This window comes from Canis aureus, chromosome 31 (genome assembly GCF_053574225.1).
Source record: "Canis aureus isolate CA01 chromosome 31, VMU_Caureus_v.1.0, whole genome shotgun sequence".
Classification (NCBI taxonomy): Eukaryota; Metazoa; Chordata; class Mammalia; order Carnivora; family Canidae; genus Canis; species Canis aureus.
Window position 1 is genome coordinate 6,786,654 of NC_135641.1, and position 23,930 is coordinate 6,810,583.

At 36.9% G+C, this 23,930-nt stretch overlaps 1 long non-coding RNA gene across 17 annotated transcripts in view; it reads right to left on the reverse strand.

The window, feature by feature from the left end:
* Window positions 1–23,930, reverse strand: part of LOC144302287 (uncharacterized) — an 80,201-nt gene that overhangs the window by 16,294 nt on the left and 39,977 nt on the right. For 3 of the 17 annotated variants that reach the window (XR_013369133.1, XR_013369136.1, XR_013369129.1), the window contains 2 exons: window positions 16,435–16,548; window positions 15,879–16,016 (listed from right to left, as the gene is read on the reverse strand). The exons of 10 other annotated variants lie outside the window; for them this stretch is intronic. This is a non-coding gene — a long non-coding RNA (uncharacterized LOC144302287). The remainder of the gene's footprint in view (window positions 1–15,878; window positions 16,017–16,434; window positions 16,549–23,930) is intronic. 4 more of the 17 variants (XR_013369135.1, XR_013369137.1, XR_013369144.1 and 1 more) reach the window with 2 other exon arrangements.

Below are 23,930 nucleotides of genomic sequence, written 5' to 3' on the forward strand. Positions count from 1 at the left end.
TCAAAATACCAAGTGCAAAATAATGGGCTTAAAGAAGATGAATTTATTTTCTCACAGTTTCCATGGGACTAAAGTCCAGTCACAGCTTAGCTGAGTTATCTGTAAGATCTCAATCAAGCTGTCAGCTGGGCTAGGATCTCATCTGAATTCTCAACTGGGGAAGAATCCTTGTCCAAGATCATTCAAGTTACTGGCAGAATTCATTATCTTGCACTTTAGGATAGAGGGTCTCAGGGTTTTGTAGACTGTTGGCTGAAAGCAAACCTCAGATCCCAGAGGTCAACCCCAGTTCTATATATCATGCGGTTCCCTCACATAGCCATTTGTACCATCAAAACCAGCAAGCCAAGAATCTCTCTGCAAGCTTGGCATTACATCTTTAATAATGCAATCACATACATGAAACCCTGTACATCCCAGGGTTGTCCTCTCAGGCTCTGCTAGCCACCAATGACATACCTCTTTAGAATTATATCAAATATGTGAGAGTGCCAGTTACTATCCACACCCTCACCAAAAGTATTATCAATGTTTCTCATTGCTGCCAGTCTAATAGCTAAAATCAAATGCTATCTCACTGTGGTTTCAATTGACATTTCTCTTATGCCCCTTGAATTAAAGCATCTTTTCACATATATAAATGAAATAAACATTTCTCTCTTTGCGGACTGTCTGTTCTTAGAAGCCCACTTTTCTAATGCTGTTTGGTTTCCTTCTAGTTCTTTTTGTATTAATCTGTAGGAATCATCTACATGGTTTAAAAAGCCATTTATGTCTAATAATGTTGCAACATTTATCCTTATTTGATCATTTATTGCTAGATTTTGAAGATTTTTTTTCCTATGCAGAGATTTTTTTCCCTTCATTTTAATAGACTAATGAAAACTACATAACTTGAGTTTTATTTCATTATAAAGAACTGAATCCAGGTGGATAAAAGACTTATTTTTTTTTAATTAATAAGGAACAAAAAAAAGCACTACAGGGTAAAATTCTTAACTTATAATCTACCAGGAATGAAGTTTATAAACCAGCGCATTTTCCAGAGTTCTGTGCCAAGTAAGGTGGGAAAGTGACCTCGAGTTACATATACAGGTTATACAGCCAGCTGAAGGCAGATCAATTATTAGGACCCTCCAAGAGAAACCCAGACCTGTTTTCCCAGCCAGAACAGTTCTCCCCAGCAGAACCCTCTCACTGCTGGTGGAAGCCTTTCCAGCCCTCCTGTTGTTGCCCAGAGGTAAGAAGTCTGGACTCCAAAGTCACATCCTCAACAGCATCATCTTTCTTGTCTAAAATTCCAAAATCCAGCACACCTTCTATCTCATTTTCTTCATTTCTTTTCCTTTGTGTTTTTTATTTCACTAAGATACAAACTGTTTAACTTGTCTTTTGGTCTCCCCAGAAAACAGAAAGTTCCATCATCACAAGGATTTTGTCCACTTCTATCAGTGTTGATTCACCAGAACCATGCACCGTGCCTGACACACAGAGCATAGTATCCACTCAACTCCATTCTCTTTAATAAATAATTGAATGAATGAATAAAAGAGAAACAAAGATAAGATGTGAAAGATTCTAAGTGGAATCCATTCAGATTATCTCAGAATAAATAGGCCTAGGAATAAGCTGCCCAATTAAGCATGATCAAGATTTTTTTAAATGGTGGTAATTAACCATATAACCTTATAATAAATATATCTGCATACAAATATGCATATGGCACACATATATACATTTTTACAAGAACACAGAATGCAAATATCTGATAAGGAACCCAGAGTGAAAGAAGTTACCTCAAGAAAGCAGAAGAAAAAAACTCCTTTGAGTGTTTAATAAATAAAACCTCACAAAAATGTAACTAATAAATCAGTAAATTGAGAGATTAAAATTATGATAAAACAATGAAATGTAAGCAAAAGGAAATTGTTTGCCAAGACAGGTAGTTAATGATTCACATTTAAAATCCATGAAATAGGGATCCCTGGGTGGCGCACAGGTTTGGCGCCTACCTTTGGCCCAGGGCGCGATCCTGGAGACCCAGGATCGAATCCCACATCGGGATCCCGGTGCATGGAGCCTGCTTCTCCCTCTGCCTGTGTCTCTGCCTCTCTCTCTCTCTCTCTCTCTCTCTGTAACTATCATAAATAAATAAATTTAAAAAAATAAAATTATAAAAAAAAATCCATGAAATACATCAGGAGCAGCAAAGAACAGAATATACAAATTTGAAAGGAACTTGAATCAACATAATATTAAAATTACTCTAAATTCATTTAATAGGTCTCCAAAGGGTTGTCAACAGAGAGGAGGTAATTTCTGTTGAGACTGACAGATATTTAGAACTTGATATATTCCACTAAAGAACATAATTCCTCCGTGAGAAAATATGAATGATCTATTTGCATTGGGCCCTTTTCTCCTTTTCATAGTAGGTTGTTGTCTTACAGAAGCCTTAAACCAAATATCAAAGATTATTTTTTACGCAAATTGTGAGTTATTTTCCTTGGGTATCCAAGGTAATCTTTACTTGGATATACTTTATCTTAATTTAACTCTTTAAATTCATCTTGTAGAAATCAGAATACCTATTATAGAATTCTCAAATAGCCTCCTGATATTGAATTTTTTTTTTGCTACCTAGACACTTTAAGAACTCTTTTTACCTAACTTTTTTTATTCTATGATTTTTAATGTAGCTTCAACCACTGGGAAAGTCATAAGGTGATTTAAAAACATTTAAATCATTTAAAAATACATTTAAAATAAATTTTAAGTGTTTAAAATAAAAATTCAAACAAACCAGGGCCATTCCAAGTTCATGGATAACCAGAGCAATGATGTCTTTGAACCTGTTATTTAATGGAAAAAGTCACCATCCTGGTCAGCCAAGGCTTGGCTTACAAACCTTAGGATGCCAGTACTTTAAGTCCCAATATTTGTTTTTGCTTTTGTTTCCCTTGCCTTTATAGATGTATCTTGGAAGAAGTTGCAAGAACTTGTGGCCAAGTTCAAAAAGGGTGTTGCCTGTGTTTTTCTCCAGGATTTTGATGGATTCTTGTCTCACATTTAGATCTTTCATCCATTTTGAGTTTATCTTTGTGTCTGGTGTAAGAGAATGGTCTAGTTTCATTCTTCTGCACATGGCTGTCCAATTTTCCCAGCACCATTTATTGAAGAGACTGTCCTTTTTCCAGTGGATATACGTACCAGCTTTATCGAGTATTAGTTGACCATAGAATTGAGGGCCCATTTCTGGGTTCTCTATTCTGTTCCATTGATCTATGTGTCTTTTTGTGCCAGTACCACACTGTCTTGATGACCACAGCTTTGTAGTACAACCTGCAATTTGGCATTGTGATGCCCCCAGGCTCTGGTTTTCTTTTTCAATATTCCCCTGGCTATTTAGGGTCTTTCCTGATTCCACACAAATCTTAAGATTATTTGTTCCAACTCTCTGAAGAAAGTCCATGGATTTTGATAGGGATTGCATTGAATGTGTAAATTGCCCTGGGTAGCATTGACATTTTCATGATATTAATTCTTCCAATCCATGAGCATGGAATATTTTTCCATCTCTTTGTGTCTTCCTCAATTTCTTTCAGAAGTGTTCTGTAGTTTTTAGGGTATAGATCCTTTACCTCTTTGGTTAGGTTTTTTCCTAGGTATCTTATGCTTTTGGGTGCAATTGTAAATGGGATTGACTCCTTAATTTCTCTTTCTTCAGTCTCATTGTTAGTGTATAGAAATGCCACTGATTTCTGGGCATTGATTTTGTATCCTGCCACACTGCCAAATTGCTGTATGAGTTCTAGCGATCTTGGGGTGGAGGCTTTGGGTTTTCTATATACAATATCATGTCATCTGCAAGAGGGAGAGTTTGACTTCTTCTTTGCCAGCTTGAATGCCTTTAATGTCTTTTTGTTGTCTGATTGCTGAGGCTAGGACTTCTAGTACTATGTTGAACAACAGTGGTGAGAGTGGGCATCCCTATCTTGTTCCTGATCTTAGGGGAAAGGCTCTCAGTTTTTCCCTATTGAAGAATCTTCTGCATAGCCAAAGAAACAGTCAACAAAACTAAAAGACAACCTATAGAGTGGGAGAAGATATTTACAAAGGACATATCAGATAAAGAGCTAGTATCCAAGATCTATAAAGAACTTATTAAACTCAACGGCAAAGAAACAAACAATCCAATCATGAAATGGACAAAAGACATGAAGAGAAATCTCACAGAGGAAGACATAGACATGGCCAACATGCACATGGGAAAATGCTCTGCATCACTTGCCATCAGAGAAATACAAATCAAAACCACAATGAGATGCCACCTCACACCAGTGAGAATGGGGAAATTAATAAGACAGAAAACCACAAATGTTGGAGAGGATGTGGAGAAAGGGGAACCCTCTTGCCCTCTTGGTGGGAATGTGAACTGGTGCAGCCACTCTGGAAAACTGTGTGGAGGTTCCTCAAAGAGTTAAAAATAGACCTGCCCTATGACCCAGCAATTGAACTGCTGGGGATTTACCACAAAGATACAGATGCAGTGCAACGCTGGGACACCTACACCCCAATGTTCACAGCAGCATGTCCACAATAGCCAAACTGTGGAAGGAGCCTCGGTGTCCATCGACAGAAGATAAAGAAGATGTGGTCTATGTATACAATGGAATATTCCTCAGCCATTAGAAATAACAAATACCCACCATTTGCTTCGATGTGGATGGAACTGGAGGATATTATGCTGAGTGAAGTAAGTCAATCAAAGAAGGACAAACATTATATGGTCTCATTCATTTGGGGAATATAAAAAATAGTGAAAGGTAATAAAGGGGAAAGGAGAGAAAATGAGTGGGAAATATCAGAGAGGGAGACAAACCATGATTGACTCCTAACTCTGGAAACAAACAAGGCTTAGTGTAAAGGGAGGTGGGCAAGGAGGTTGGGGTGACTGGGTGACAGGCCCTGAGGGGGGCACTTGGTGGGATAAGCACTGGGTGTTATGCTATATGTTGATATATTGAACTCCAATAAATGTATACAATGTATAAAAAAAAAAAAAAGATATCAGTACCCAACCCCCACCTAACTAGTCTCAGTATCCACTGATGGACAGGAGATAAACATTCCAGGACTTTTTTTAGATGGAAAGAAAAAGTGACAGAGATGCTGCTTATTAAGTAGATGCTCTACTTTAAGAAGAGTAATAAAATCCAAATGTTAACAAGAAACTGCTTAGGATGAGAAGTTACATGATTATAAATACTTGCTGCCCTTCATTTGCCAAAATATATTTAACAATTTACCTGAATTAAAGCAATGATCTTGAAATTTTCTTAGCAAATCTGTTAGAACTTTATTTTATTACCACAGCATTCCCAACACTTAAAACAGGGTCATGAACAAATAAACACTCAATAAATATTTATCAAATGCTATTTATTTGATGGATATATGTAAGACATTTATTTTTAGTTTTCCAACAGGCGTAAGAAAGCTCTCATAAAATAATTCATGATTATTTCTGGTAGTAGGAGTAAGAAAAATTCAATTTTTTTAGGTAGCAGATGGGGATTTTCACATCACAATTTTAATCATCCAAAATGTATCTTTTTCATAACGATTTATGGAATTTACTTTGAATTCCATTCTGCTTGCTAACAGAAAAATGATATATTCAATTCCAGGAAAATTCAGTAAAGTATTTTTTTTACAAACTTATTACAAAGCTGAAGTTTTCTAAATTGAAAAAAATTAATCAATTCATTACATTCTTCATCCTCATCTTCCTCTATAGGCCAGTCCACATTTATCAGACTCTTGGCCACACTCACTGGACTCTGGGGACCATGATTCTGCCTTCAGTTTCACATGTGCACCTGGATCCACGAAGCCATCGCTGCCACATTGTTTACTTGGTTACTCTGTCCTCTGCTGTAGCATGGGACTTGCAGCTTCAGGAACAGGTCTACAATTTGCCTGTTGTTTATACCTTTAAAAGCACTTGTGGACTGTGCCAAAATTATCTGTTCTTCCCTCACTCCACCCCTTTAAAGTTCTGTCTTGAGGAAGGTGAATAACTTTTCAAAAACTTCCATCTGTAGTGAAATCTACTGACACTTCTTCCAATGACAAATGGAGTTTATGCAGAGACCATTATTCAGGGTTCAGTAAGACACAGAAATAATAAAAAGTGAAATTATAGTCTTGCATACTAGGCTATTAAAATTCACAGAGGACACAGTGGTCTTAATGAGAAAGGCATTCTCTCTCTGGAGAGAATGTTTTGATTTTAGAAAACTTGGCTTTGTATTTCGCTACAGGACTTGACACATAAATGCTCTGCCCGAAAGCTCAAGTGTCATATTTTGGATTGTCCAACTTCATTGGAGAAATGACGCTAATGTAGCTATGTATTTATGTATAAGTTACATGCATAAATGTCTATAGTAATCTATTATATACATTGGAGATTTCATGCTAAAATACAAAAGAAGATAAAAAGATAAATAGAAATAAAATTCAAATGTGGATTGTTTCAAGTGCCCTCTGGGCAGTATGGCTCATGCTTCAGAAACCAAGACTTCAAATGCTAGCTTTGGGAACACAATGTGATGATGAAGGACTTTGGTCTACAGCTCCAAATGAGGAAATGCTCAATGTCTGGCAAAAGGGTGGAGAATTTTGGAAAATTTTAAACATACGATAGAGTCGAAAGAACAGTATGATGAATAGCATTTACCTAGATTTACTTGATTTAATAATCATTATTACCATTACCATTACCATTATTAGCATTGCCAAATTTATGTGTTCTCTCTCTTTCTGTCATTCATAACTCTAAAAACTTGAGAATATACTGCAGACATGTGATTTCATAAAGATTTCAAGGTGTAGCTAAAAACAAGGACATCTAAAATACAATCATCAAGTATACACAAATTAAAACTGATATATTGGGACACCTGGGTGGCTCAGTGGCTGGGCGTCTGCCTTCGGCTCAGGATGTGATCCTGGGTCCTGGGATCAAGTCCAGCATCAAGCACCCCACAGGGAGCCTGCTTCTCTCTCTGCCTCTCTCTGCGTCTCTCGTGATTCATAAATAAAATATTTAAAAATAATAAAATAAAATAAAATAAAACTGATACATTATCTGAACTTCCCCACTTTTGCCAATAACATCCTTGAAAACTGCCTTGCTCACTCCAAGTTTCAATTATGTGTCCCCTGCTACACACACTTTGCATTTAGTTACCACTTGCTCAGCCTTACAATATACACAGATTTGTGTCAAAATCGCTGCTTCTGAAACATAACGTGACATAACATACATAACATCAGTAACAAACTAGGAAATATTTAAAATTACTTTGCACTAGTTTGCATGCTTAGAATACATCATACCAAGAGTGGTCAATCAGAATACTACGTCCAAAGGCTTCTTAGATCATGTCTTACTTTCTTTATCCTAATTTATTTGATTAGATCTGAGCAATAAAGAAAATCTAAGAAGGCCTTAACTTCCCGTCTTCAACTAAACTTAGATTTTTTTTTCCCTACTCTAGGCTGGACCTCCCTTTCTTAGTACTTACGTTAGAAACGTAATCTTAAATTCTTTCTCTTCCCTTTTGAGATATAAATCTTCCCTATGCCAGGAACAGCTTTCTCAAGGACCTGGGAACCATAGCTCTGAAATGTGATCAGGGAATCTGGCTCCTAACTGCTAGGGCGGCATCCAGCCCCCCAAGCTGCAAAGTCACCTCCAGCGATGAAGAGACAAAGTTGACTTTATTTTGGGTAAAGCCAGCTAGCAAACACAATTCACCTCTGAACCTTGTTATATTTTAATACTTGTCAGCCAGAATCCTGAACTTTTTCTTCACGTGAGGATTACAATCCCAGCTTTCTTGTTATTCCTATTTTTGTTTTCTTTTGCCCATCCTCTTGCTTTTAAACTTTCTGAATCTCTTCATTTTAGGGTTTGTCCCTTGTACATAGCATTGTGGGGGCTAATTTGAAATTTCTCTTTTTAATATTTGAGTGAGGACCATATGCATTTAGTTACATGACTGATTTGATTATTATTTATCAGAATTTTTTTATTCATGTGATTCTTTTCTTCATTCAAGCTCTAACTCATTTAGTTCTTTTGCTTCATTTTGAGTCTTTAGGGATGCCTGTATTTAGCTCTTGAGGTTTTTACATATTTACTGATATAGTTATAATGCTGTCCTTCAATCTCCTTTATCCTCACTTGGGCGTCTAACACTGGGGTCAGTTTTATGTGATTTATTTGACTCCCACTTATTAACAATGTGACAACAAATCATTGTATCACTTTCTTTTTTGTACATTACTCCTAATAGTTTCACATTACCCATACATTTTTTTACATTACTCACAGCAGTATTTTTATATTGTTAAATAATATTTTCCACATTAGAATCCACATTTATTTTAGAATGAGCTCTACAATTAGATATATTTACTTCCCTCCCTCAGTTCCTTTAGAAAATTTTCCCTTTAATGTTTGATTAGATAAACAGACCTCTCTTTGGTATTTTTCATAAATACTCTCTTTATACTTTATTTTTCCTATTTTATTGAAAATGCTGAAGTTTCCCTTGATTTGTAGATTTCATTTAAGTGCACTGTCAACTTGATCTTTCCTTTGAAGATGACTTGATCTCTTTGCCTTAGGCCTTGAGACTTTACTTTCATTTCTTATTAATATCATCTTATCAGAATATGTCCTAGTTTTGAAAGCTGGAGGTCAACTTTTCCAGGTACATGGTGGCCCCTTTAAAAATAATTTTAGATCCTTTATTTCCAGAAAAAAAATTGGATTATAGTATTAAATATTTTTATTTAGCATTACTTTTTCCTCTCTAACTTTCCAATAAAAATATAATTGAATTTGTTTCCTACTTTCTAGATAGATCATTTATTTACAGATCCATTTTAAATCATTAAAAATTTATTTCCTTTATTATTTTGAAAATATCTTTATTATGCTTTTGGTCAAATCTTTTGGTGATTTTGTATTTTAGTCCAAAATAGTGATTTTTTCTTTTTCTACAATTTTTTCTTCAATCTTTAAAAATGTTTTCAACTTTTTTTTTTGGTTTAATTCTCATTTAATATCTTCCTAATTTTTGTTTATTTGTTTTAACTTTGTTCATTTATTTTCTGAGTTTTTGTCAATATTTCTGAATAAAGATTTTCATCATGCCTACAATTGCTTATTTAAGGATATTTAATTCTGGTTCAGAAGATATGTTAAAGTTTTGTTCTTTATAATTGGTGCCTATGGAGAATTTTTGTGACCTGTTAAGTTTTAATTCTCATATCCTATAGTCTTCTTACTGTAGAAATCATTTGCTATTTTCTCTTTGCTTTGCAATATCATACTTTCCTAGATCAGAAACAGTGGCTATATGTAGGTGGGTGTGTTGTAGGGAGTGGTTACTTGCAAGGTACATAATTATTGACAGTGTCCATGGTCCTTGGTTTGAATTGTATTTTTTGTGTTGTTTTCTTTTGTTTTGTTTTAGAGACATGGGGAGAGAGAGAAAGCAGGTGAAGGGCAGAGGGAGAGAGAGAGAGAATCTTAAGCAGGCTTCACACTCAGCATGAACCCCAATGTGGAGCTTGATCTCATGACCCTGAGATCACTACCAACTGAGCCACGCAGCTGCCCCCGATATCATTTTATTTAACTGTAAAAGATACAATGCAGACTCTTAAATGCCTTTATTGCAACTTTTGGAAATGCATCCATCTATAATTAAAATTAATTTTAAACAAAAGGTAAATTTATTCTCAAATATGAATGGCCATAAATCTGTCACACTATGATAATCTTACAATATCATTCCTTAATAATTTATATAATCTTTATGAGTCTGACTAGGTTATTTTTAAGTTTCTCTCCAGAATTTCAGTTAAATTACTTCTCAACATTTGCCTATGGTCAGAGAAGGCATATTACAAACATCAAATACAGTCCCTTTACTTGTAGAAAAGCCAATTCTCAACTTGAAGTCAAGTATTTTCATCTTCTGTGTTTACTGTTGAATCCTGATCCTCCCAGAAAGGTGACTGACACATAGAATTTTCTCATTGAATATTTTTTAAATGTTAAACAAATATTTGAATCTAATCACATGATATATAGTCAAAATTGATTATTTTTATTCCGTTGGAAAGAAAAGACTGGATGGTGCCTACATCAATATACAATATCTGAGTTGGCTTAATAACTATGTTAACTTTATAAAATCCTTCAGTGATAGCCTGAAGGAAGTTTTAACAACATACCTGCATTTAGCATTAGAAACTCAGGAGAAGTTTAACTAGATAATACCCAACTCCTGAATCTAGGTAGTCTCTCCACCACCAAATAAGAGTATGATATTAGGAAAAATAAGTTAATATAAGAGTAAACATAGCCATGAATTGATCCAGGGCAAGGTGCCTGTAAAATGACATTTCTATTACCTAAAAGTTACATAATAAATAAAGAAGCACAGCACAGGGTACAAAGGACCAGAGTGAATCATTAGAGAAAATAAATCTAATATACAATCTAAGGTAATATTCCTGACGGCCCTGCAGTTTAGGAATCAAAATCCTTCCAGCTGAAAATTCTATGAAAAGTAAAATGAAATCATGTGACCTTACTGGTATCAGGGAGCTGCTGAGAATGTCATAGGAGCAAGGCACCTTTTATGGACTTGTCTCCAGAGAGAGGAGAATAATATCTCCAATCAAGCATGCCATGTACTATGATCTTTGTTATAGCTTTGGATGACTTATACTTGGTGACACAAATCAGTTAGATACTTTAACAGCCAGGAAAAGTGACAGTCCCTAAGAACAACTATCGCAGCCAAGAAATTTATTCTTCTCTCGGAACAAGCCAAAACACTCTCACACCCAGGAAGGCAGTCTTGGAATGCCCTTTTGTGAATTGTGGAGTTTGAGAGAGTAGCTTTTGTTATATGGAACAAGCTTTGCATGCAGAAGGAATTCATGAAATGCCCTTGCTAAGCCGCTGGAGGAACAGAGTATGAGTTACAAGATGTGCAATTTAATAACAAAACTCGATTTTTCTGTTATAGTATTTTTCGGCCTGGTAATTGCCAAGCACTTAAAAAATTATTTTTAATTACTAAATATACCTTATATGTCAGTTTAGTCTATAAGCTACCAAGTACTCTAAAATGAGGAAGGAAAATCCACAATACATATCTGATTTTATTTTCGGTAGTTTGCCATTTTGTCTTTCTGGAAGTGTTTTTTCATCAGGAAACTTGCAAGCCATGAAAAGTTCCTTGTCTTTTATGGGGATCGGTATGAGGTGGGGGCAGCTTGTTTCGGGAGCATTCCCCAGAGGTCCAGTTACCCTTTAATCCTTTTTTTAAAAAAGATTTTATTTATTCATTCATTCATTCTCTGGCACAGAGAGAGAGAGAGAGAGGCAGAGACACAGACAGAGGAAGAAGCAGTCTCCCTGCAAGGAACCCGATGTGGAGCTCGATCCCAGATCCCAGATCCCGGAGTCACGCCCTGAGCCAAAGGCAGACATTCAACCACTGAGCCACCCAGGCGTCCCAATCCTTTTTATCTGCTGTATCTCTCTCACCAACTTGCACAGCTAGGATCCTAAAATCTCTGTGCCGCTGGTCACAGCACAGGTCACAGGGAATACAGTGCTCCAGGAACACACCCCTGTCCCCACAAATCTCAGTAAATGCATTGGTAGCCATTGTGGGAGATGTATCCCAGCACCCCTCTCTTGCCTCAGTGACAGCTGCATCCAAATACTCATAGGACATTAAGGTTCGCAGGATGGGGAGAAATTACTTAGGAAAGAAGAATTCAGGACTGTGCACTACAACTACAAGATGTGGGGAAAAGTGGGGTGGAAAGGAAGGAAAGAGAAATTGGCTGACATAAGGAGCCAGAGCAGGACTGGAGCTGATATTGGTGCCCACTAGCCAAGTAGTCTTAAGAAATTTACATATTGTTCTGAGACTCAGTTTACTCACCTATCAAATGGAGAACCTTAATAGCACCAAAATCATTATGATCGTAGACTTGTGGAAAGGACTAAATCAACTGAAACATTGAAACTATTTAGAGCAAAATCTTGCACAAAAGCAGTGATCAATAAATCTTAGCAATTAATGGGGGTATTAACCTAATAACTAACACATTATTTATATTTTATAAAATATAAAATTTATATTTTATACTTATATTTTATTTATATGTGTGTATGTATAAATTTTCTCATGGTATGAATATAAAAGCTGATAAAATACCAACATGAGAAGCTAATAGTCTCAATTTCTGGTTCCCATTAATAATTAAAACATTGGTATTTGTTTTTAAAAATGGCACTTATAGTTTTTTATGGCACATTCTTGTAGCATTTAACTTTTATTCCTAAGTATTATCTTGAACCACATGAAATCACCATTTGTGATCATCCATGACCTAAAAAACAATTTAATATGATTCAAACTAATATGTATCAAGATTATATGAAGTATCCCCAAACTGGACATCTTAGTATAAAAAATCCCATACAGGTGAGAATATCCAAGAGGTGGGGAAGAACAAAAACAGATCATTTCTCATCATCTTTTCTATCTTCCTTCCTACCCACCCCAACCCTGTGTATTATGTGCTGATCAACTGGGAAGTTTAGGGATAACAAACATCCCTCAACATATAATTACTAAAGACCAAAATATGTTCTATCACAAAATATTCACCAAAGAGCAATAATGATGTCTAATATATGCTAATTTGCTTTAATGAAAGTGAGTACTCTCTTTGGTCTTTTAGGAAATTCTGTGAAACATAGTTTCTGGACTGACATGTCGATTTCTTCAAGGAATAAGAATCAAATGCTAAAACCAGAAATGTGTTCCCAATAGTTTTGGATAGAATTCAGCAAGACAAACTTTTTATTTATTTATTTATTTAAAAAATTTTTTTTTTAAGATTTATTTATTTATGATAGACATAGAGAGAGAGAGAGAGGCAGAGACATAGGCAGAGGGAGAAGCAGGCTCCATGCACCGGGAGCCCGACGTGGGATTCGATCCCGGGTCTCCAGGATCGCGCCCTGGGCCAAAGGCAGGCGCTAAACCGCTGCGCCACCCAGGGATCCCCGACAAACTGTTTTTAATGACTTATATAGAACTAGAAACTGAGGGGAGGTATGAATAATTACAAGCTGACCATACTGCGTCTGCATGCAGGTAAACAGTAGGAAAAACATTTCCCAGAGAGCTGTGGCCAGTTACACAGACCGTGTGGGAAGTGCAAACTCTGGGGGCCAACCTACATGAAAAATCATGAACTCGTTTAAACAGAGAAGAAAAATTAGCAACAGGATTTCGAAATGCCTTCACTATGGCCCAAAATGTGAAATGTGATCCCTTGCAGTTCTAAGTACGGACTGTAGAAAAAGATTGATATGGTTGAAGAAGTCAGCAAGAACTGCTTGTGATACTCACTGTTACAATTACCAAAAATGGGCTGAGTGAATTCAGAACAGCAAATAGGAAGCTGTTCATTAGGTTTGGCATTAGGTTTCCCATTATCGCCCCTATTTTTCATTCCATGAATGCTATTTGCAGACAGTCCTCAACTTGCTTAACGGCCTCAATCTAGAAAATCGAGCGACCCCCCTCATTCCCAGATGGAGATCCCACATTTCTTTGCCTAGCCAACAGCCTAAACTGATCCTGGCAGCAGGAGGTTAGAGAAATGGACAAAGCACTGAAAAGCATGAACATCTTAAAAGAACAGAGGGTAATACTGTAACTCACTGTGTTTAAGAAGCCATGTATTTTACAGAGCACCATTATTCTACGTAGCATTAAGAAGAAAAAAGTAATGATGACAAAGTATGACTTAGTGTTTCCTAATCATTAAGAGTTTTAATTTTATTTATCTTGAGTTTTTTAAGAATTATTTAGACAAAGATTTTTATCAATAATCTCTCTCATTCAGAAATAGCAATTAAAGTATAAACAAAATAAATTAGACAATAGCTCAAAAAAAGGCTATTACAGATATTCCTCCCACGATGAATATTCGTGTCGCTAAAATATATTTGTCCACCACTCTATTTCTTTTTTTTTAATTTTATTTATTTATTCATGAGAGACACAGAGAGAGGCAGGGAGATAGAAGAGGGAGAAGCAGACTCCCTGCGGGGAGCCCGAGGTGGGATTCGATACCAGGACCCTGGGATCATGCCCGGAGCCAAAGGCAGTCACTCAACCACTGAGCCACCCAGGCGTCCCCCACCACTCTATTTCCTAGCTAGATTCTATACATAGTAACTTTTCCTTAGCATCAAGTCGTAGCAGAATCCTTTGAATACATTTCAAAAGACAATTAAACTCACTGCATGTAGTTTAACTGCAATCGAAGGGATGAAAGGATGAAAAGCCAAGATGAGGTTTATCACTGCACACAAGATATAACAGCCACCGAGTAGTAAGTATCCTCAGTCATATGAAAAATCCCCAGAACACAAATGTTAAAATACAGGGGAAAAAAACAATAAGATGAAACAACAGGAATAATAATAAACTCAAAATGTATGTGTATAAAGCATTAAGGAATTGAGGATCCCTGAGAGATCTTTTATTTTGCAATATTGTAATAAACTACTGTTTTTATCTGCAATCTAATGCAAAACAGCAAATTTTCACTATACCCAACCAAGTAGCTAAAATGATTAACAATGTCAAGTTGTGGTGAGTATGTGGAACAGCACAAACACCCTTACCTAGCCAATTGGGGTGTAAAACAGTACTGCAAACGTTGAAACAGTTTGGGGTTTCTAATAAAGTGAATTATATTCCAATTTTATGACCTAGCAATTGCACCACTAAAGAAGTGAGTGGGGCAGCCCAGGTGGCTCAGCGGTTTAGTGCCGCCTTCGGCCCAGGGCATGATCCTGGGGTCCTGGGATCATGTCCCATGTCGGGCTCCCTGCATGGAGCCTGCTTCTCCCTCTGCCTGTGTCTCTGCCTTTCTCTCTCTCCGTGTCTTTAGAAAAGATGAAAAATAATAAAAAATAAAAAAATAAAGACATGAGTGTATCAGGGTACCCAAACATGTGTCCATGAATGTGTGTCTCTACCCACACAAGAACTAACTCATAGCAGCAGTGCCATTATCAGCCCAAAATAGACTACTAAAGTCTACCAAGAAGTCAATGGAGGGGTGCCTGACTCTTGATTTTGGCTCAGGTTATGATCTTAGGGTCCTGATATTGAGCCCTGCATCAGGCTCTCTGCTCAGTGGGGAGTCTGCTTGTTCCTCTCCCCCTGCTCTTCCCCCTGCTCATGATCTCTCTCCCATATAAATAATTAAAATCTTTTTTAAAAAGAAGTGAATGGAATATTTACACAACAGGAAAAGCTCAGGCAAAGACAAATTTAATAAAACATGGAAGTCAGAATTTCAAAAGTTACTTTTAGAGTGTGTGTGTATGTGTATGTGTGTGTGCATGTGTGTGTGGGGGGGTTGCATAGACTGGGAATGTGTCTGAGAGACTCATATAACCCTGAATATGTTCTACATCTTATTCTATGTACACATGTACATACATATGTAAAATAATTGAGCTATATACTTCAGAGTAGCATTGAGTATATACATTATTGCATGTATGTCCCCTCAATTTAAAAATATTAAAAACCAATTATTCAAATTGTCTGAAATGATTTATTTCTTGACTCAATTCAACATGCTTCACTTTCTTACAGATCAGAGATATATTCAAGTTCCTTACCATCAGCTCTCTAAATAGGCTTAGTATGGTACAAATTATTTACCTTTTACTTGACACGAGTTAAGCTGGATTGCTTTCCCCTAGTGGCAAGTCGAGGCCAACAAATTAGCTATTGTTTAGGGTCAATACATAGGCAAATATATTTTGAGCATGAAACTAGATGTAGTCCCTGTAGTTCCTCCTGTAGAGGAAAAAAAACACCCCAAAAAGGGTTCAGAAATAAATCTGAGAAGTTGTTCATTTAAAATATATGCTATGAGGATGAACAATAAAAAAAAAGTGAGAGATTTCTCTACCTATGTGCTTTTCAGAAGTACAGACTAATAAAGTGAATACACTGGTTTAGATATGTTAATAAAGTAGATATTGTGGGGTGATATGAAAACACAAGCAGCACATGAAATATGGACAATTTGGTTAAGCAGATTATATGGGAAAATTTGTTAGGGATTACACCCCTTCCTCCCAAAATATCATCTTACAGTGACTTTTTAAAAAATACTGTGTAAATTAGGGAAAATCTGTACTGTATTTAAATGCAGTTAATTCAAAGTTAACTTTAAGTGCTAAAAAGGAAATTTTGTCCACATGTATTATACCGGTTGCTTTTCCACTTGGATGCAAAGTGCAATATTTGCAGATCTGAACTTCAAGTGGTCTTCCTTGGAGGAATGGGTGTTCTCCTCCTCTGGCTGATGTGGAAAGCCAAAAAGCTATATAGAGAGTGACCAAGAGGAGGAATGCAATTTTGAAATGTGCCAGTGCATCAATTTCACAATATATTTTCAATATATTTCTCTAAAGGCACATACTTTTAAGGATATATGATGCAACATGAGTTTTAAGTGAAAAATTAAATATCTAACCGTTTGAGATCTGGGAAGTAGGAATTCAATGCCTTCATTCCATGAAATATTTAATAGCCATTGAAACTATAGGATAGGGGCAGCTGGGTGGCACAGTTGGCTAAGCAACTGACTCTAGTGATGATGTTGTGATCTCAGGGATGAGATCGAACCCCCCATCGGGCTCCATGCTCAGCATGGAATCAGCTCATGTTTTTCTCTCCCTTTGCCTCTGCTTCTGCCCCTCCCTTCTACATGTTCTCTCTCTCTGTCTCTCAAATAATTCTTAAATAAAAGAAACTACAGAATGAACATATTCATGTTGACAATAAAAACTGCTTTTTAACTAAAGGAAACATAAAGAAGACTAAAGAATTTATAGAATTATACCAAAAAAATTATATACATAATTAACAAAATCTGAGAGTTGTACATCAAATGGTAGCAGTTATCTAGAAGCGTAAACAGTAGAAAAACTTCTAGTGCATTTTTAAATTTTTACAATATACAACAATTGTCTATTTTCAGCAAAAAGTATAGATTATAATTCTTGAAAACTGAAAGAACATGAAGGAAAACTCAAAAATCATATTCTGGGCCTATCATAAGACCAGTCTTGTCAATAATTCTCAACCTGCCACTTCATAAATTAACAATGAAAATGGTCCTGCTATATCATTTTCCCAACTTTCTCATGAAAGGAACTAATTTCCTCATAAAATGATTGAGCAGGGCAGCCGGGGTGGCTCAGCGGTTTAGCGCCACCTTCAGCCCAGGGGGTGATACTGGAGACCCGAGATCAAGTCCAACGTCAGGCTCCCTGCATGGAGCCTGCTTCTCCCTCTGACTGTGCCTGTGCCTCTCTCTCTCTGTGTGTGTCTCTCATGATTAAATAAAATAAAATCTTTTTTAAAAATGATCGGGCATTATTTAAAGCATCTTTGTAACATGTATTAATTGTGGAAACAATCACACACTTTACATAATTCTGTCTCTCAAAGAATTCTATATTCTATTAGTAACCACAGGGTGAAATCCATGATTTTACAATTGCCCACATTAATTGAGAAATTAATAGCTCATTAATAGAGGCTTCCCTCATTCTATTTCTTGAGTACATATTTCAAACCAGCAAATAAATTTCTTATTTAATAATTTTATATTGTATTCTGACACCTATTCTTTAGGGTATTCATTATGCCCCAAATAATTATTCTCTATTTATCCATTTATGTTGCAGGGCTACATATTTAACTAAAGGAAGTGAATTTCTGTCTTAAATTGAATAAAGTACTGTATTTATATGTCTGATGTTAGGGGGAAAAGTACCCATTTTAGAGGAGATGCACTTAAGTAAGAAGATCTGTAGTTTAGACTGAAGAAAAGACAAATGTTTTTTGGAAAAAAAGAGGTTTTAACTGATGTTATCAATTGTCCATTTTTTTTCAGCACTTGCTGAGACTCCAGTTGCTGGTTAGCCATTCAGATTGATACATACAGGGCTTCTGACCTCAAGGGGACACCTTTAGGAAGCCACGTAATTACCACCTGGAGCAAAGCATTCTCTAATGGCAAGGAGCAGAGTGCAATGGAATCCTTAGGAAAAGTTCCCAGAAATGGTTGGATTGGGTAAATGAGACAGTCACAAAAATAATTTGCTAAAGATGTTCAAACTGCTTAAAATACCACTTCATTCAGAATCATAATCATGATCATTCAAACAAAAATGAGATATCACTTCTGTTTATAAAATCTTTTTTTAAAAAAATAAGAATAGAATGACCTAAGATATCCATTAGTGCATGAAAATTCATATGCTTATTCAAAGCCGGTTAATAGTCTTCAGAGTAGGAACTAAGCTAATACTATGTCCATTTGATCACATGGGCAAGCCAGAAAAGGCGGTTAAGAGTGAACTTGGAATAATTGGCAGCAAAACAGACATAAGAAGAAAATCCATGGCAGGGGGAATTGATCTCAAATCCCTTCTCTTCTTGTTTTATTTGTGGGCAGAGGGACAGCAATCTCATTGAATCTCATTTTTGCTGTTGTTGTTTCAAGTTTTTATTTAAATTCTAGTTAGTTAACATAAAGTGTAAATTAGTTTCAGGAGTAGAATTTACTGATTCATCACTTACATATAATACCTACTGAATCTCATTTGAGATTACTTCAGGAGCTAAGATTTTTTTTAAGCCTGTCACCAAATAGGAGGGAAGCTTTAAGAAGCCAAGGAAAGTAATTGAGACTAACAGAAGCAGAATTAATACAAATTAAGTACCCATCCTCCACTTCTATCCTTTTTCTTTGTTTGATTCTTACAGAAATATTCTGATGCATATGAGAAAATGACATCATAAGCCAAGAAGAAATTCTTTTTACTAAAAATGAGGAAAGAGGCTGAAGCCAAAAGAGGTAGAAGGTAGGTAATCATAAATGAATATGGATCTCACAAAGTTCTTCGCATGAAAAACATGTGTGAAAACACAAGTTAGGAAATCATTTTGAAAGCTAACCAAAGCTGAGAGAAGTAAGTCAATTGGAGAAGGACAAACATTATATGGTCTCATTCATTTGGGAAATATAAAAAATAGTGAAGGGAATAAATGAGAAAAGAGAGAAAATGAGTGGGAAATATCAGTGAGGGGGACAGAACATGAGAGACTCCTAACTTTGGGAAACGAACAAGGGGTTGTGGAAGGGGAAGTGGGTGGGGGGGATGGGGTGACTGGGTGACGGGCACTGAGGGGGGCACTTGACAGGAAGAGTACTGGGTGTTATGCTATATGTTGGCAAATTAAACTCCAATTAAAAAAATTTTTAAATAAATAAAATAAAAATAAATAAAAATGTTTAAAAAGTACTAATGTTTGAGTGCATGACATAATTTAATAGAAATAAAGTGTAAGCCAAGATTGAATTTTTGATACTCCAAAAAAATGTTTTTAGAGATTTTTGATAGTCTGCAGAGATTTTTGATACTCCACTGACAATAATGTACAGAAAGGAAAATCCCAAAACACATCAAATCCCTGGAATTTGTTGCCTGCTTTCAAGTTTCATAAGTGTACAAAACATATTTTAGATTTGTATTTCCTGCTTGGAAACAACAGATCTTACAGACATCTTAGTCAAACTCAGTGGGGTGTTCAGTTAAATACAGTCATTTTTCAAATATTGAAATTTTATGTTGAGTCCATTTAACTTTTGTGTTAATATCCCATGATGTGAACCATTTGTCTTCAGTCTCAGTCTCAATTACAAACCTTGCTGATCAAGTATATCTACTCTCTAAAATCACTCAACTCCTTTAAAGGGTCACTCCTCTGGGGAACTAGGAGGCCTGCCCAATTCCCTAATTTGTATCTAAATTCGAAGCAGTGACAAGGACAATAAACCAGCGTTAATGTCTACATCTGTATTGAGTGATAAAGGGATGGTAATTAAATGTCGGTGTAAATGGGTGCAATGGGGAAATTATTTTGAGAGAATTAAACTATTTTTACAGGTGTATATTCTCGTCCTCTCAATGATCCATGTTCTTTCAGAGGTATTCCAGCTTTTTGGTCCTTCCAGGAAAGAGATGAGGGTTACCAGCTTTGGAAGAAATAGCATACAATCTGGGGAAGTGCCAGGCGTAAAGGAAAGAGAAATAACTAGATTTCTTCTGGTTCCTGGAGTCAAGGGAAAGAGAAGAGGAAGGGGAGGAAAGTTGTCCATATGTGTTCTGACTCCCCTATTGAGGATGAACACAGGCAGGTTGATGGAGCAAATGACAGCAAAATGTCTTGTGCTCTGGTTGTCTGCCATAGGCTAACTGAATCACAGGGAAAGGGTGTTGTATTGGGGTTCGGCCATGAGAGGACCTGATTGAGCATCTGGGACCCCTTTCTATTCCTTCATGTTAGGGAAATGATGCTGTTTCTTGTGTAGGGTACAGAAGGGGCTAATGGGTGAGTCAACAGCCTCCTGCGTATTCATGAGAATCTGCAGCACAAATAACAAGGAAAATGGGGAAGGTCAGCAAGGAAAAACAGTTGGCCTCAAGGAACAGAATCCACTGTGAGTAGGGCACTCAGAGAACACCAGCCACCTAAGTAAGTGACCTGTGGTGGCCTGAAGGCAGCCTGAGCACCTGCCTGCCCTTGGCACTGTGGCCGCCTTCCCTCCTCCAGGCAGGCTGATGACCTTCCTCACACTCTTCTTCAACTTGAGAAAGAGAGAGGAGGTCACTGAAATGCTGAGTTTTGACACATCTACCAAGACATTTTTTTCAGTATCCCAAACAATGAAAGAAACCTTGTAATTTTGATTTCCCTCACCAAACGTCTTTGTTGTTCCCTCATTTAGTAAATAATCTAATCAAGACAGAAGTTGGAGAGCCATTCCTGATATTGTCTTCTTCCTCATTACTTTTCTCTAAGCTACCAGCAGTTCCATTTGATTTTACCTAGAGGCCATCTCAAACCCATCCAGTTCACTCTATCTCAGCCTGAATCACTATCATCTTTTGTCTAAATTGATGTATTAGCCCCTAAGGAATGGGCCAGCATTCAAGGCAATGACGGGTAGATAAATGCAGACCATGAAATCAGACTGCCACAGCTCTGCCTTTTAGCATTGGGCTGACACTGGGCAAGCTTCCAACCTTCTGAGGCAGTTTTTCTAACCATAAATTGGGAAATAATAAGAGTATACACCATATACAGCTAAGGCAAGAATTAAAACTTCTCATATGTGAAATGTGCTTAGAACAGTATCTGGTACACAGAAAGTACTATAGAAATGCTCTTCTTTTTTTTCCCCTTCTTCCTCCCTCCCTCCCACCTTCCCTTCCTTCTTTCCTTTGTCAAATTCTAATTCCTTGCATAGGCTGTTCACAAACTACTCTTCAGTTTAATTTCATGCTGAACTCTCCTTCATCTACACTTCTCCAGTCACTCTGAAGGTTTTCATTCTTCCACCACCTCAAACACATTTCCCTCCCAGTATCTACTCACTGGTTATGTGTCTGCCCAGGGAGCTCTGTCTCCCATTATTGGCAGGGTTGGTTGTATTTGAGGTTTTGTTTATAGCTTAAATACAAAGTCCTCCAAAACCCTGCTTCAAACACTCAATCTAAATTAAGTTTCCCCTGCACCTACCACCATAGCTTTCATTTTAAAAATTAAATTATTTTGGAATAATTTTAGAGTATTTAAAAGTGGCAGTGAGAATACTGAAAGTCCTTGTATAACTCTCACCCATTTTCCCCTATTAGTATCTTAGATAACCAAGGTACATCTGTCAAAACTAGTAAAACAACATTAGTACATTATTATTAACTAAACTGTAGACATTATTTGAATTCTGTTGTTTCCCCACTAATATCTTTTATATTCCTGAAGCAAATTGAGGTCAAACTAGGAGCACCTGGGTGGTGCAGCAGGTTTAGTGCCCAACTTTTGGTTTTGGCTCAGGTTGTAATCTCATGGTCGTCAGACTGAGCCCCCATTGGTCTCCCTGCTCAGCACAGAGTCCGCTTGAAATTCTCTCTCCCTCTCCATCTCCATCTACCCCTTCCACTCATGCTCGCTCGCTCTCTCTAAAACAAATAAATAAATCTTTTTTTTTAAAATGAGGCCATACTAAATTAGGATAAACCTCAAATCCAGTGACTGGTATCCTCATAAGTAGAGGGACATTTGACATATAATCACCCCCTAAAGGAGAAAAGCCATATGATAATAGATGCAGAATGATACAGATACAAGCCAAGAATGCCAAGGAGTACCAGCAACCACATGAAGCCAAGAAGAGGCAAGGAAGGAATCTTCCTTAAAGTCTTCAGAGGGAGGATGACCCTGCCAACATCATGATTTTAAACTTCTATCCTCCAGAACTGTAAGAGAATAAACTTTTGTTGTTTTATATCATTCAATTTGTGTAATTTGTACCACATTTCTCTTCAATAAATGCATAGTAGTAAAAATGCAGATTATATGGTGGATACGGTTTAATTTTATAGATAACCACCAAATGGTTTTCAAAACGGCTGAATCATATTGCATTTCCATGAGGAAGATGAGGGTCATACTCCTCCACATCTGTTGGTGTTGGCCAAAACTGGAATCTCAGGTGAAGAGCCACCTGGGGATTGTCCAGTTGCAAACTCACTTTGCTGCTTTTTCATAGGATCCAGTTCCTTGAGTACCATTGGACTTAGAGTCTTAGTTTCTTACTGGTTATTGTCTGGAGACTGCCATCAGTTCCATGTCACACAGACTTCTGCGAATGTACAGCTTGCTTAATCCAAGCCAGTGATAGAGAGTGATAGCAAGTCAGAAGTCACAACCTTCCTATAACCTAATCATAGCAATTACATCACATCAAGTGCTCCATTGTCCATTTATTGCAAGAAAGTTTTTCAAGTCTGGGGGTTATTAAAAGAGCATGAATATGAGAAGATGAGGATGGTTGGGGATCATCCATGAGGATATATACATCACAACAGCCTCACCAGTCATTTTTTTTTAATATTTATTTATTTATTTATGATAGACATAGAGAGGGAGAGAGAGAGAGGCAGAGACACAAGAGGAGGGAGAAGCAGGCTCCACGCCAGGAGCCCGATGTGGGACTCGATCCCGGGACTCCAGGATCACTCCCTGGGCCAAAGGCAGGCGCTAAACCGCTGAGCCACCCAGGGATCCCCTCACCAATCATTTTGATCCTAGCCATTAAAGTCAATGTGAAGTATTATCTCAAGTTTTAATTTTCATCTCCCTAAAGAATAATGAGTATTTATTGACCATGTGTAGACTCCTTCTGTGAATTTTCCATTCAAACATTCTGCCCATTTTTTTAAATGGAGTTTCTTTTTTTTAAATGATTTTATTTATTTATTCATGAGAGAAAGAGAGGCAGAGACATGGGCAGGGGGAGAAACAGGTTCTATGCAGTGAACCCCATGTAGGACTAGATTCCAGGGCCCCAGGATCAAGCCCTGAGCTGAAGGCAGGCACTCAACCGCTGAGCAACCCAGATGTTCCAAGTTTCGTTTTGAGTAGTAAGAATTCTTTATATATTCTGGATACAAGCTCTTGGTCAAATATACGCAAAACAAATATTACATCCAAGACTGGGCTTTACTGTTTATTCTCTTTATAGTATCTCTTGGAGAACAGAAATTATTCATTGAGATAAAGTCCAGTTTATCATTTTTTTTTCTTTTCTGCTTGGGTTTTTTACATTTTGTCCAAGAAATCTTT